Below are 17,053 nucleotides of genomic sequence, written 5' to 3' on the forward strand. Positions count from 1 at the left end.
AATCAAGCTGCAGAAATTTGAATTCCAAACCAGCACACACTCATGTCTCTAATTTTTTTATTAAGTAAATCAAGCACAGCCTCAGGAAGAAAATTTTGCACTTAAAATTAACCTCATGTGTAACAGTTTGTAAGCTTTCCCCCTAAATATTAGTATAGGGGCAAGTAAGAAGCAGCAGTCATACAAGTCTTATAAATAAATATTTACAGAACATACAATAAATTGTTATAATATTTATGCTTTTAGTAATCATAACAGAAATAGAACACAGTCTTAAAAAGGTGTGATGTTCACTAATCAGATATAAGATCTTTACACATAATTTCAGACAAAAAAAAAAATCCCCATTTTCTCAATAACAAAAGGACCAATCTAAATATATAATTCACGGGGTTTCAACAGGAGTTTTATAACGCCAGACCATGCATACATAAAAATGGAGCACACCATTTCAGAAACACAAGCTTCTGAAATACTACTCATATATTGTTAATCCCCAGGGCTGAAGAACAAATCTAGCCTAAATAATCTTCTCTCTCAAAAATGTTATGATATTTAAATTAATCTGATGGCATTTTTTAAAGCAAAAGAAAAAAAAAAAGCTTTATGAGTAAATGACTTTACTTATTTATGTCAATGCAGTTTTCCAGCATTTGAAGCTTCTGTTTTTTATTGTGAAGGTCATGAAGTTATTACTACTAAGATTCTCTTACTAACTCTACATTAATATAGTGCTACTAAGCTCTTCTTTAAAGTAAAAAACCCCCAAAAAAGTCATAGGCTAACCATGAATTCAGCAGTTGATGCTACTTTATTAGAAGCCCTTGTTAAGCTGTTACAGAGAGAGTCCAAATAAAGGAATCATGGACCCAGCTGGCAAGGTACCCAACCTAGACAACTTTTCTTCCTTTATTCTAATTGTGCTTGATTTAGAAAAGAGGGACAGACACCCAGAACCTTGAGACACTGTTAGGTGAAGTTGTTTCTGCTACTGTGGGAGATCACAAATTGTTCAGCAACTCTCAGACTACATTTTGGCTTATGTGCTGCTATCTATCCTTTTACACAGCACCTTCAGTGTCAGGAACACCCGCATTACCTGAAAAACAATGAGGTGAACTAAGAATAGGACCTCTCATATTTTTTTTATTTTTTAAAGCAACTTCTATGACCACACAGAATTTTTCTGGTAAGCTAAAGGCATAAACGTAGACACAATAATAAAATAATTTTGCATACCTGGAAAGAAGTCTTGAACACCTTTTTGTGCCTTATGGAGGAGAAGGAAAAAGAGACTATTGCTGTACAGTACAATTTCTTCAGTTTGACAGAGGCTAAATATTCTGATACATAAACATGACTAACTGCAAAAATGAAAACTTTACCCTAGACCTCTAGTAAATTCACTGCAAGCTAAACAATGGCTATGAGATGAGATCCTCTGTGCTTCCAGCCAGCCAAAAGACTTAAAACCCCTCTTTAGGCAAGACACACATATATTAGCCTTGGTCAGGGCTGTGATTAGACTAATTGGCTGTAAGTGTCCTTACCAGCCTCATCTGGTACCTACTCCTCAAGAAACTCCTGTTAAACTCAGGCCAGGAGTTTCAATCTCATTCTGATCTATTTTGCAGTTGTTCCAAGTTCAGATTTATTTCTGCTCTTGAGTCCTGTGTAGCTCTTAGATCTGTGCTGTAGCTTTGTCTCTACTCTTGTCTCTTGGACCTACGCTGCAGCCGGTTTCACATGTTTTCTCTGGCCCTATTCCCTGCTGCTCCTGCCAGGACGTGGGTCCTGGTTCCCCAGCTCACCCTGCCTGGGGCAGTCAATGGTTCTGGGATGAGCACCCTGCTCAGGTGCCACAGGCCTGTGCTCTGGTCAGTGAGGGCACTGCCTGTCCTGTGGTCACCTGTGACTCTTGGCTTGTCCTCCCTCACAGAATAGCCTTGTTGTTGTTGCTTCCTGATACTCTTCAGAAAACTGCAGGAATCTTCGTTTTTGAGCCAAAGGAGCTCTTTTTGCTATCAGTATGCAAACAAAAAGGCACGATTTTTTTCAGTGAATAGGTTTAAACACCAAAAGCATTATAGATATCAAAAAAACCTGGGAGACGACTGTACGACTGCCATTGAGGAACTAGGGTATGCTATGGGTCTCACAAGAAAACTGGAGTTCAGCTGTCAAGCGTCAGACTTGCTCTCTCCTGCCAGCCATTGGTGCTGTAAAAGATTTTTATTGACTTATGTTATCTTTAGCTCTGTAAAGGATCTGGACATGAACTCTCACTCCTATGAAAATCCAGGCTTAGCCCCAGTATATTTTAACAGAGGTATTTTTTTCCTCCATGATGTGGGACGCTGAAGGTGCCATTGCCTCTCTTCTGCTTCTCTGTTCCTGAGAGATACAATATAGCCCAACAGATTTTTACTTCAGTTCACAAGTCCTATTTCTATTTTCCATTATACTCCTGTGTCAAGTTAAATATGTTCCATATTGAAAGACACTGATAACACTGACAGAGTGTGCTCTGCTATTCTGCCCAACAAAAGCTTTGTCTTGAAACTAACCTTTCCCTCAGCAGACAAATGTGAAGGGCCCTAATAGCAAATGAAAACACATAGTTCTGTTTATTAGAGCTGTTGGTTTGAATGCCAAGTTCTTGGTACAGGACTAAGTGCAATTTGTGTACAGCTGGAATATGTCATAGGTACATTCAGGTCTTTGATTTTTAACATTCCCAGGTGATTTTTTTTTTGTATTAGCCTTTAGTGCAGAAAAAATTCTGGATACATTTTAAGTTCTGCAAGTATAAAAAAATATTGTTATTAAATTTAATGCAATACTATTTAAAATCATATTTATTTTAAAATTGAATTATTATGAAGCAATGGCAGCAAAATAAATTATAAAACCTTCAGATTTTATACACCTTCTTTGAACTGAAGCATTTTTATCTTTAGTATCACTTCAGATATCTATCCCCAATATAATATTAGATTTTGTGTCTATTTAAATCAGTGTTGAAGTTTTGTAATGATTTTACTCATATTCCCAGTTTCTCAATGAGTAAAATCAGTAGAAAACCTCACCACTGATTTAAAGCTTTAGAAAATTTCTAAAGAGACGAGGCAGCCATCTCCTTCCATGTGCTTTCAAAAAGTATATCAGTTCCATACAAAGAAAGCAAGGGTTTCTGCCTACTGTAAATAACTGATGTACTTTATAAAATATGCTGCTCATTTATGGTCTGATGTAAATCCTAATGAATCATAAAAATATTCTCCTTGACTTCTGAGGACTCTGGGTATAGTACTTAGGCAAAATTATTTCTTACAATTCTGTTAATGTAGCTGTTTGGGAATCATGATGTCCTGCATATTAACATCAAGGGTTCTTTTATACTTATTCTGATTAGGTTTGGTTTCAACTTTGTTTATTAAATAATGTGAATAATGGTTATATAAGAATTTATTTTGAGTGGTGGCATTAGGAGATATAATGAAAACTTTTACAGGAATACAACCAAAAAAGAACTGAAGAAATGAATGGGATGTTTCGTATATGTAAACAATTTCTATGATCGTCCTCCAGCCTACCACCACTCAAATCCTGCATGTTTGTATCACTTATGTTTTCATGAGAGTTAAAGGAATTTGGGAAGTAGATGAAGATACTTACTAGCATTTGATCATTACTTTTTGGCACTCAGTCTGAGAACTCATTTATTCAAAGAAACACCCTGCATACTCTATTTCTTTATATGCATCCTTGCCTTAGGATTTTTAGGCAGGAATGGTGCCTTGCTATGCTCCTTCTCAGTGTGTAGCTGGTCAAAAAATGGGGGTCTGTCTGCAGATAAGGACCTTAGCAGAGTTACTTATGTCTTTGACACTTCCATGCTGTTTTACTGCACTGGCCTGTATTTGAAGTTAGCCTTGAAGACCACCCAGAAGTACCAGCTGGTGTAGAACTCTGCTACTCACATTCTCAGTAGAAAGGAGCTGCTATCACCATAAAACAAACTGTGCTCAGTGTTTTGCTCTGCCTATCTTTTGCTTGGTGCTACGACAGTGTGCAAGTTGTACTCAAGAAGGCTGGATAGCCTGGCAATTGATTACTTGAAGCTGCCTCTCCTTACTCCTCCATCATGGCTTGCTTCTCTCAAGGTCTTTGATAAAACCTTTAGGACCAGACGCAAGCCACATTGAGTAAAAGATCAAACTCTTCCCCTCTGGCAGTTTGTCAGCACAAGAACTTGGTAGGGCATAGTGCTCATTTGTTATGGCAGGTTTTTAATTACATCTATGATACGGCAGTGATAGGATTCCATATGTGAGAGTAATGCAGCATATGCACTGGTAAATCAGAGTTGAAATAAATTTAGGTCAGATCCTCACCTGATGTAAATTAACTGTTTAACTGACTTAAAGGGAAACCTGTGTATTTCTCACAACTGAGAATCCGATCCCTTGTGAGATTTTACTGAAATGTCTAGGCTATAAAACTTTCGATAACAATAGATATTTTACACAAATATACTTTTCTCTCTCTCTCCTAACCCTGGAGCTCACGATGTTACTAAACTGTTCGTGAACTTTTAGGAGAAGCAGACCATGTGTTGACCTGTATAAAACACATGAAACCTTGAAAATATTAGAAGGTTGCAGACTTTGGAACTGTGAACCTCAGCTGGAACTTCCTGCCGACTGCTTTCCCATTTAGGAGGCATCAGGTTGAGTTTTGTGCTTTGTGGCATACAGCACATCTGATCACAACTGACAGACTGCTTTGAAAGCAGGCAGTAAGGATGAACACTTAATCCGCTGCATAATATGACTGCAAAACAGTTTCTAACTAAGGGAAGCTAATAAAATAAAGCCCATAGGGGTAAGGTGTTTTGTTTATAATATAATGTGCATAATTTAATATTTATAAATGAAAACAAATTTCTGTCTGTAAATTTTGGGACACTGGTCAGTTCAATTTCACTACAGTAAGACCATCAATGAAAATAATCTCAGTTTCTAACTACCGTTCTGTACCAATATTTGATTATATAAATTACGTGCTCTTCATATTATGCACTTGTTAACATTCAGTAAGTATCAATTTAGTTTCATCTAGATAAAATGTCTGCAGTAAAGCCATCCTTCTGTAGTCTGCATATTGCAAAGCTTGGAATCATGCCACAGCTACACACTGAGATCGTGTTAGTCAGCCTAGGTGCACACATAGCTTCTGGTTTCTAAAGACCTATGGCTGATGCTCACCAGTTTAGGATCTTACTGCTAAGTGGGAGTAGGGGGCTTAACCTTGTCACAGAAGGGAGCAGGAGCCCACAGTACTGTGCCATGTGAAGTGGAGAGAATGGGGGACACAACACCACGCTGACCTACCCTTTGTATTTGAAGTTCTGGCACCTTTTCACAATGTGTTCTGCAGCCAAAGATCCACAGGGGATAAAATGCCTTTAGTAACTGAGATAGTTTCCATCTTTCTTCTCTGAATCTCCAAATCTGGGTAGGCCGTTGCCAAAAGTTTCGAACAAAGCTGAAAAGGAGTGTATTGGGATGGACAGAGGGGTGAATACAATCTGCGTTTGACTGGTTTTGCTTCTATGACATGATCAGATATGGGAATTAGGGTTGGCATCTGAACCTCAACAGTTCTGAGGGATGAACCTCAGTCTCCTATAGAAGCAGGAAAGGACACAAAACACCTGATGCATGGTAGTCTTTTGCTGGAAGGGCTAGCACACAAAAGTGAAGGACACACCAGTGTAACAGGACAGGTAGACAGAGGAAACAGAATTAACACACTATCAGACTCATCCTCTCATTCTTCAGATATGAGTTCAGGCCATGACTTGAATGCCTGAGAATACACTGAGATTTTAGCCCAAGGGAAGAAAATGACAAGGCATTGACCCAAAAAGGAAATGTTCAAGTCTTATGAATGCTTCAGTCCTGTTTATCAAACAGAATCCTCAGCTTTCCCAAACAGAGTATATTCATTTCATGCTTCCATTTTACATATCACACGCACAGAGAAAACAACTGAAAATATTCTAGGAGGAACAACCGTATATTGCACTAGAGAAACAATTCACTTTTCTTGCTCCCATTGGCACCAGCATCCCTCAGGTCTGTGTCAATAGCCAGTACGTGAAGCCTCATGATGCTGTTACCATGAGCATCAGAAATCAGTGCTAGGAGTTGGGTGTCTTTTCGATGTAATGTTATTTATTACATAAATTATAATATTCTTGTTTCTCTGAATGTATAAGAAAGGCACACACCTTTCTTTTAAAATAATCTTCACATCTGTGACTTCTATAAGCACCAAACCACTGAGACAGATAGAGGGATAAGAAAGAAAAACGTACAGTTCAGAAATTGTTCTGGTGTAATAGATCATATGTGTTTGGGTAGAACAAGGATTTGGGAGAACAGAAATATTGTTGCAAGGATTTGTGGTTAATCAAAGCTATTGTGATATGATATACAGGAAACCACCACAGATTTACAGCTGTATTCACAGAACTAATTTTACTGACCTCTTTGTAAGATTATCTGGCTCTAGGCACACGTCTTCAAAATCTTAGGTGCTGATCTTGCAAAAACTTTTGCCCATACTTGACTTAGCACTTCTTATAAACAGTTCTCCTGAACTCAAACTAGTTGCATGACTAGTGTTAAGCAAGAATCCAATGATTTTTAAGTCTATAATTTCTGTCCAAAAAAGATGATCTTCTATATTCTGCTTTAGACAACACAATATAAATGTGTAACAACAACAAGGTCTCTGTTAGCCCTATAACATTTAACAAGAAACCATATACTTTAAGCCATTCTGTAGTGCTAAGAATTTATACCAACATTGCAACAGAATTCTGAGAGACGCTTAAAAGAAAACATCCTTTGGAAAAGTAGCAACTCTATCATATTTCATAAATATTTGGCACAAGATTTGTAGGTACCCCTCAATTTTTATAGTTTAGTCTCTTACAGATTCTACAGCATTTTCTCTTCCTGTGATTAACACTGGACTTTCCTCCCCCACTGTGGGATTTTGCAGGGATGCTGATCTACAGTTCTGCTATATTTTAATTTTGTTCCTCATTGACAGGTCACAATTTTACATGTATCACTGTTTTTAGTGATACAACCTGCACTGTAAGTTTCAATGACCTTTCAAATGTCTGTAAGCAAAAGGATAGACACATTTTTGCTCAAAATTTCATTACAACTTTTCTTAAAAATGGATCTTTCCAATTGGACAGGTCCTTCAAGGAAGCAAAAAAAAACCAACTTTCAAAATAAACATTTAGTTGTACAATATGTATTTCAGACTAATGTTTTTTTATGTTAGTGTGATTAATGAAGGAAAATGCCACGAAGAATTTTTCTCTACCACCTCCCCATTAATAATGTTGCTGCTTAGCTATCCTGAATTATTTTTCTGCAGAAGCTCCTCAGGTACCTTTGCCCTGCTTGACTAAAGCCTTCATCCCACAGATTTGCCACAGTTAAGCTCTAGAAGGCAGAAGAAAGTGACTGAAAAACATGCAAGAGAGAGTGTGAGAATCAGGAGCCTGTGTATTTTTAGAAAGCAACAGAACCTGTGGAGTCCACATCTTCTCACAAGCAGTTGCATCTGAACAGAAGCAGCTGCTCAAACAACAAGAGATTTACTCAGTTTTCGCTCTGTAAATTGGGACTGAGGAGGAAGGGAAGCATATTTCGTAGAACAACAAGCAAAGAGAAACAATACTGCTGCTCTTAGCTTTTATGACACTGGCAGCTACATGGGATCTGAACTCTAGGACAAAACTCTCATAAACAGTGACACAGAGAAACATCTGTTTCCATAAATGAAGACAGAGTAACCTACAGCAACTTGGAAAAAAAAAAAATAGGAATATGTAGAAATAATCTCAGCCCTGGAGGTGTGTAATACATATACCTGCGATGATGCACATGTGAATTGTACTTCTTTCTTCTCATTCAGGTGTTAAAAACAACAACTGGCCACTCTCATTCTTCCACTCATTTGTTTCTACCTTATTAATCTGTTCAAAACATCTGTTTATAAAGCATTTGTCATCTATTTCCTCCAAATGAAGAGCCTGATCCAAATCAGTGGCAAATGTCTCACTGAATGGTAGTTGGATTAGGTCCTTAATTTGTATGAGCAGTTCCATAAGAGGGCAGAAGAGACAGTAAAATACACTTATCCAAAACATCTGTGTATTTTACAGGTGAAGTAGTACAATTTTTTATAAGTATAACTAATACACCAAGTAATTTCAAAGTTATAATTTGACATGCATAATTCACATTGATATGAACTTATAAATAAACTTTCAGATTTCACAACTTCAAGGCAAACAAAGAAATCACTGGAAAAGAAACATTACAAGCCACATGGGAGGAAGAAAAACTCTTTTATAATCAATGGACCAATGAACAGCATGTTAGCCAGCATGCAGGAGGGGAAGGGATATCTGTCTACACAAAATCAGTGGGGTTTTTCTTTTTCCTTGTTTGATTACAGGCTATCAGCCTAATATTGGGCAAATACAATGGATGATGATGATGATTCATCAGAGTATAAAGCCTCCCAACGGATATCATGCTGTTAGAGAATGTGCCTTATTTCACACCTGGTTAATACCAATAATATGACCAATAATGGCTCAGTCCATCATCCTCTGAAGTCTTAAGTATTTTCTTCCACTATTTGCAATAAACATCACATTGGCTTTTTAGTGGAAAAATTCTCTAGTGACTTACACCTTGAAATTAACATTGAATGAATAATAATATTATTATCAATAGTAGTAATATTAGAAATAATATAATAATAAAGTAAGAAATAAATAAAAGCATATTTGTGCAAAATTTGCCCCTATATATATAAAGACTGGTAATGAAACATCCTTTCATTTAAAATTGAATGTGCTGCGAGATTACTGCCACATTGAATAAAAAAAGGTATTACTGAAGTAATGCTGATTCATTGGCTTAAATGTATGATTACTTATCCACAATGGCATGATGATGCACAAGGAGAAGCACAGCACAAAAAGGGTCTCATTCATCTGTGGTATAGTACAAGTGAAGAAAGGGGCTATAAAGGATTCAAAGAGATAAAAAACTGTTACCTGCAAGCAGCAACATTAGTCATTGGAGATGAGGGCTACAAACTGGACATGTATCTTCCTCCAGATTAAAGGCTGTATACTTTGAAAGGGTCTCCTTTTGGTCTGTAGGAAGAATACAAGAGAAGAAGTCAGCCTTCATCTTAAATATTATCTCAGACAGGAAACTTTGCCTTTACAGAAGAGTTAAGGAACCTCTCATCAAAGCCTAGCTGAAGACATAAAATAAATAAATAAAAACTCATTCCTTTGCTAGGAACTCTGTGAAAGGGCACTGAGCTCTTGCAGCAAGGCCTCTGCTTTCTTTGTTCTTAAAAGGGCTAAAACTGTCCTGGTCAGCCCCCAGGGACACGGCTGTGCTGGATGCAGTCTCATGTAGTTTTAAACTTTTAAAATGGCATTTTGTTCCTACAAGCAGATCCCAGAGTGCCAAATGTGTTCCTGCTGTGCTTCCGTCTCCTCCTTACAAGAGCTGTGCTGCCTGAGAGGGAGTCATGATCATCCTCCTCTGATTTAGACACACAAGTCCTTGCTCTTAAGGTCTGGGGAAAAAGAAGAGGGTCCAGCCAGCTCCTTGCTATCTATGATGCTGGCCCACGTAGAACAGCTGGAACTCCAAACAAAAGTACATTTGCACCCTTAAGGGAGATGCAGTTTACATGATTATAAAAAACCTTTCCTGCTATAACTTTTCCAATGATGTGAATAGAATAACTTGTACTAACAAACTGCTGTTTTCTCTCCTTGTCAGCACTGTTTTGTTGAGCAGTGGTAGAATGTGTTGCTAGGATTATGCACTCAAATGAAAGTTCACCTCATAACAGAGTCCCCAGCACTCTCTTACGAAGCCTGTTCTGATGGAAGAAAAGTGTAAGGAAAGTATAAGGAAATATCTTAAATCACATGCCCTCCAGCCACACTCAGGCTTTGTAGTGCCATAATGGAACAGCTGTTTGGGAAAGGAACAACTTCCAAAATAGAGGTAACTCCCAACAATTAGCTTGGAATTACCCCAACACTCAGCAAATAACTAGTGCTTCTATTCTGAAGATCAGCAATCACCATTGCAAAAGAAACTTACTTGGTCATGTTTTGTGCATAATGAATAAATTACTCAAATGACAAATTTTAGGTTGTATTCCTCTAACACAGATTTCTCAAATAGTTATTTAGCTAGACATGATCCCCCAGTTTTCACTAATGGCATTTGCTAAGCTAACCCTTCAGTTCTCAGTAGTATCTTTACATTAAACATTCCTATTATGTAAAGCATACCTGAAAAGCTCAAAGAATTTTTACTCCAGTTCATATTTTCTGTCTAATATATACTGATCAAGAGAAAACATATTAGAGAAGATAATTCCCTGGGTTAAATATTTTAAAATAAGTGACCAAGATATTTCAAGAATCATTTGTAAGAAAAGAACAAAACTCGAAAGAGAGGCAATACAAATGTCTGTAGTAACCCAACAGTTAAGCTAAATATAGAAATGCTGAGCAAAATAATTCAAAGTCCCCAGGAGAACATGACCTTTGCCTGCTGTGATTTATCGAAACAGTAAGTCTTTAATGGACTTATCACAGAAGACACAAATTTGCCCCATTGGTTCACAGGAGCACAGCATCAGGCGCAGCAATCACCCTGGTGAGCACCCAGCCACCGGAGTCTGTTCTTCCCCACGGCAGCAGTGCAGGGTGAACCACGTGCTCACAGCCAGTTTGTGCCTTGTATCAGAACCTCAATCTTGTGTTCTTGGGAGCAAGTTGATATTTTTATTCCTAACATCTTAAAAACCACCTTCACAAAGTTCATTCAGGCACCTTAGTGCTGTGACTGTCCATACTCAAGTTTAAATTTTCTCTAAAGAATTACAAAAAAATAATGGATGCTATTGGGAAGCTTTATCATTTTTCTTAGATAGAAGTCTTTGCTGGCCTTTACAGAAATTAACACAGGCACAGACACAATGGCAACCTGAAATGTCCTTCAGTGTCTCTAAAGTGCATCCTCTGAGGTTCGTTTCTGTGGCCTTTACCAAACTCTTTTATTCTGCGGTGGAGGGTCTATGTACCTGGCATACACAGCTGAAACCTGCACAGGGACTGTGTGACTGGAAATCTATTAAAATGCCCAAGAAACAACTATTTATTCACTTTGTTTATTCACCCAAAGATACACAGCAAAAGATTAAAACAACACAAGTGTGCATGCAAAATGTGCTAAACTAGACCTTTCTAGATATTTCTTTACATTCTTTGATAAGCTACAGTGCCTATGCTAAAGCTTCTGTGAAGATGCAAACTATTTTACTGTAGCATGCTCCTGGCGTTCCTTTGGGATATTCCTCATTTCTCGTCTTTCCTAGGACAGTATTTTTAATGTTTTTGCGTTTTCTTTGCTCATAGCCTCCAACTGAAGCATCACAAGCTTTGCTAGCTTGACTAGACACAGTTCCACAAGCTTCTAAGCATACTTTATGATGTGATCTTTTCATTGCCATGCTTTGTTTACTCCTTCACAGCCTTTCCTAATTTAACTCTATAAAGCTGAACAGCATAATATCACCTAGGTAAAGTGAAGTGCATATTATATTTACTAAAAAATACAAAAGCCCAAACCTTCAGACATTTTCATTTCCTCACTAATAAAAGGAATTTAAAAGGTCACTAGCTGAAAACAGTTTTTCAAAAGACTCCAGATAAAATGACTGGACCATACCAGATAAAATGACAGGGCCCTACAAAATTTCTGGGTCCACACACTTTCATTTTTATTAACTATGAAAGGATAAATCAAAAGGATCCAAGAGGGTTCAGAAGATCAGTGCTTATTTGAAGGAGGAGCAGAGAGACAACTTTTTAGGAATAAGCAGAAAGAATGATTTCCCAGACACAGAAGAAGTGATGTTATCTATTCCACACTTTAAAGAACAGAGGGAGAAAAAGAAGTTTTCAGTATTCTTGGGAGGTCTGGCAGATTTACGTTTCTGGCTTAGATGTGATTTTAATTTCCCAGTAACACACTGATATTGGATGCACTGCAAGCACACAGAACTATTGTGCTTCCTGCAATATTAAATGGCATGTGAGAACGGAAAATAATCATAATGGCAGAAGTTAGTTGCCTAAAACATTCACGTCAGATGACCATGTTTAAATGTATTCCAGCTTGTTACTTTTCATGTTTGGAGGGGATATGAATTGCACAGGATAGAAACGCAGTTTCTAGCAATAGATATTCCTTATATTTCCCATTATCTACATTGTTTCTCAGTCATTTCTCTGATTCTAAACATACTGCACAGTGACTATAAACCCTTGTGATATAGTGGGTATATTTCTGAAATAAGAAGTCCAGCCTTCACAGACAGGATACACTGCATCTGGCCTATGTGGAAAGAACAAGGAAACACAGCAGAAGTAAATTAAAACAAGTATTTCACAACATCTGAAGATGTTCACAAAGCAAATATAGATGTTATTTTGGTCTATATAAAGTGGGTACATTAGTTTAATAACGTGAAATTGCTTGGCAGAATTTACTCAAGTAGTTGGAGATAGCTTCAAGTGATTATTACTGTAAATACAGCTGTTAGAGCAGCTGTGTAGTCCAGCTAAGTATTACCCACAGATTAATAAACTGTAGGATATGTGAGGACAGCAGTTTACAGTCACATTGGTAGATCAAATTCATATCTATGTTTTGTCTCACAAACATAAAGTGATGCCACAAAGATTTATTTCCCGATTTGCATCCAGTCAGATGCTATCTTGAAAGTTCTAGTAAGATACACGAAACCAACCATGGTTAAGGGATCTTGCATGTTTCCAGCCTTTCAATATGTTTCTTAAATATTTTTTTCCAGTCACACTGCACAAAGTACTCTAATACTCTTCTGCAAGAAAAATAACCTGTTTAAATATAACAGATTGTAAAGATAAAGCTAATTTAATTGTGTCTGTGCTAGAACTCTTTTTAAACATCCTTATGGAGAATAAACAAGGTCTTGTAGAATATACATATTCTGATTTATTTCTATTTCTATTATAATTCCTCATTACTTCTATATATGTCTGAGATAGTAGTATTTGAAACCAACAGAAAGACTTCCACTATGTAAATGGACTTTGTAAGCTGGCTTTTCCTTAGTCACTGATTGATGTTATTAATACAGGAGAAGTGCACACTGTCTTCATATCTTTCACTAAACTTTTAACTAGAAGGAATAAGTAGATATATATATTAAAAGAGAATGTTTATCCTCTCTTTAAGGACTCATGTCCATACTTAGTCACCTAAAGAAACGGTAGACTTCAACAAACTCCCAAAGACTGTATTTAAACTCTGAGTATCTTTAAATTTGATTTGGCAGTGTCTCAGAAAACAAGAGAATCAGTACAACCGCAAAAGTTGTTGCCATTTATTTTCTCCTTTTTTTTCCAAAACAGCTTCCACACTGATAGCCCTTTTTCTTCTCAGTCCTTGCATCTGTATTAAGAATTATGGGACCAGATAAGACTATTGACTTCATTTGAGCCTACCATGAGGCTTCTGTGTTTAATTTATTTTTATAATTTTGACAAGACACAAGATACCACATGAGTAGATTCATGGAACCGTAACGAAACTCCTGGAGATTATCACTGTAAATAATGCACATGAATTCTAAGTGCTGTACAATACTACTGCCAATGTAATGAAGCTGAGGAATGAGACTGGACTTTTTAATTGTTTATGTAAACTCTCACTATTTTATGCACAAGTGATTAATTCCATCAGTGAACCAGGGACATATACACCAGATTAATCAAAATCTGCTCAGACCAGGGGAAAGAGGTTTAATCAGTTGCATTCCCCTTGATATAATATGTGTTTGGCTCAAAAAGTATCTTGCAGAAGATACAAAAGATAAACAAAGATGCAAAAGATAATTATGTGCTTGCAGTGTTCTTGTCTTTTCCCCCAGGATTTCTGTAGTGTTTAAGATAGAAAAGTGGGCTAGCTGGCCTTTCACTCTCACACAATACAGTTAATCTTATATTTCACATGTGAGGTGGCACAAGCAGTCAGCACAAGTTAACAAACGTGGGGACACTTTTCACAGGTTTTCTATAATGAGAATCCTAGAAAATGGGTCTCGTGGCTTTGCCACCTTCCTGTATCTTTGAGTTAAACAAATAACCCCTTTTTACCTATACCCAAGCCATTTAGACATGAATGAGAGCAGAAAACTCTTCTTCATGAACTTTGGTGCCTCAGTGTTCTGAGCAAACAGCCTATGTGGACTCTCAGTGCTACATCTACTCTTTCTTCAGCACATTATAGTAATGCTGTATGCTGGTTTAAGAGACAAAATTCTATATCCATTATTCAGTCCTCTCTTACTTTCACACTGCAAGATTTATATCGCCCTGTTGGAATATTTGGAGATTCATCATGGTGAGAAATAAAATTCCTGTCGATCTGAACCTTGAAGGGAGATGTCTGTACCTAACAGCTCATCAGTCTAAAAAGCTGAGTAGATTTTAAAACATTTTGGAGCAAGTCCTAAGTTCAGGAGATGTCTTTGTGCTAAGCAAGAAAGTTATCTGCTCCAGAAAAGATAAGAACGATAGCAGTATCCTAAAGCTAACTGTTTAAGGGTAAAGCCTGATTCCTGTGCAGTACATGCATTAAGTGAAATGAAAAGAAAATTGCATAAATATTTACGTTAGTTAATTGTGTTTAGGTTAAAAGTTACAGTGTTTATTTAACGTCTTTGCAAAATCTGTAAACTTGGCTTCTGGATAAAGGCATTCACAATACTGTTTAGGGTTACAGCCACGTGTTCCCATCACTCACTTGTAGAACTCCTGCCGAAAACCCAGGCCTGCTTTATTCTCAGGTATCTTGCAAAGTCCTACTGGCTGTGCCTCAAATAGCCACCGAAACATTTCACGCACTGATACTGAAAATGCAAACATGGGGGCAGCTTTCCTTCTCTGTGCCTGAGAGCAAGATTTTGGATTTAGAACCTGAGGGTCTTTTATTCTGCCTTTATCTCTGTATCTCCCAAAAGAGATTTTTCTGCTTAAAAGAAACAGAGATCTTCTTTTTCTCTGATTGATGAGCTTTTTCCACAGGGTCAACTCTTGCTGAAGCAAATTTTAAATTAGAGCTAGTGACACTTGAGTAAAGCTTTGCTAGTTTGTACCTGCAGAGTCTTTAGTGTGTGGCACAGAAACTGCTCAGACACCACGGATCCCTGCCGACTTCCACTGAAAACCTGGATTTAAAGAGAGCTGGCTCAGACATAGTCCCTGCAATTGGTACCACATGCACCAAACACAGCTTCTCCTCAGCCTTCTAAGGCCTGAATAGATTTTACTCATATCTTAAGAATAATCACTTATGAGCTTAGAACTTAACTATGTGCAGTTCTCATGAGACTCAAAACCATATTAGTAAAAGTATTTCATAAGATCAGCTGTTCTCGTAGGAAAGTGTCAGCCTAGACTTCTGCTTCTGTTTCTTGATAATATCCATCATTAAAATATTACAAATATCTGCTTCAAGGCAGCTAATACATTTTAGCATTCCCAACAATGTTATGCTCAGCCATCAGAAATGTCACAGTAGCAGTATCTATCTGCAAAGCAAAATCTGAAAGCTGCGCCAGCACTGGATAGATTTTGGCTTTCAGAGAAAAATCTCTAGATTAATCTGGAGGAAGAGTTCATTATTTACCAAATTCTACAGCAGAGCAGGCTTCTGCTCAGTACGAGAGTGCAGCAGAGCATATAAGCATGCACTTAACATTGAACAGCCAGCTCAGTGCTAAATTAAACATGCTTATAAGAGTTCTGATGGAGTACGGCCCTCTTCCATGTGCACAAAACTTACTGACATCAAGTAAATTGTGTATGGATAACTGCCACCAAGTATATACTCCAGCCTCGCAGTCGATATCAAGGAGAATTTGATCTTAATATGCAAGCTAAAATACTTTCTGTATTAGAAGGTCATATTATTTTTCTATCTATTTTTTCACAAGAGTTTAAACGTGAGAACGTGCTGACATTGTTGAGGCTTGTCCTTAACGTGGAAGATAAATTTCAAATTCATTCTATCAGTTGTTTTCAATAAAAAATGTAAACAAGTAGGATCATTTTGCAATGTCCTCGAACAGGATCTTCTGTTAATAGTGATAGGGTACCCGGGATTTCCATTATTGTTAAATCACAAGTATTTTCTCACCAGGCTTTGCTCTTTTCAGTGAAACTTGCTATGGATTATGAAAGCTGATTTAAATTGGATTTGAGTGTCACTGACATATAATCTTATTTTTAACCATGACAGAATATCTAAAAAAAATAGTATTCATAGGCTCAGATCTATTGGCATTTGGTTTGACCAGATTGTGTTAAGTTTAGAGCTACAAAGTTATGAATACCAAAACTGGTGCAAAGAACAAGGAAGAGCAGCTCAATGATGGAGCACCAGGAATTGAAATTCACACATTCTGGAGTGTTTTAGAAAGTCAATTAAGAGAATGGATGCAACAGTGCTTTAATGCTTGAAGATGCTTCCAGGTTTCAGGTTTCTAGGTACAGATATACACCCAAATAAATTTTTAGAAGTGTTTCAATTTCTTCCATTAGTTTCCAAGTACTTCTGAAAATCCCTTTATACCTATGTTAAAGATTGATCACTGGTGATTTGGCTAAATAAATACTACTTTCTTGGGAGTGAAGACCCCAGATATAATACTGAGAGATGCTGTAAAAGGTGGAATATGTTTCCATCATCTTTTGCAAGCAGGTGCAAGGCCATTCCTGGCTGTACTCTGCAATGACAGGGAACCAGACTGTCTCAGATGGTGTTTGCTGAACCTCAGGTTTCTCAGTCTT

The sequence above is a fragment of the Nesoenas mayeri genome (genome assembly GCF_963082525.1).
Source record: "Nesoenas mayeri genome assembly, chromosome: 9".
NCBI lineage: Eukaryota > Metazoa > Chordata > Aves > Columbiformes > Columbidae > Nesoenas > Nesoenas mayeri.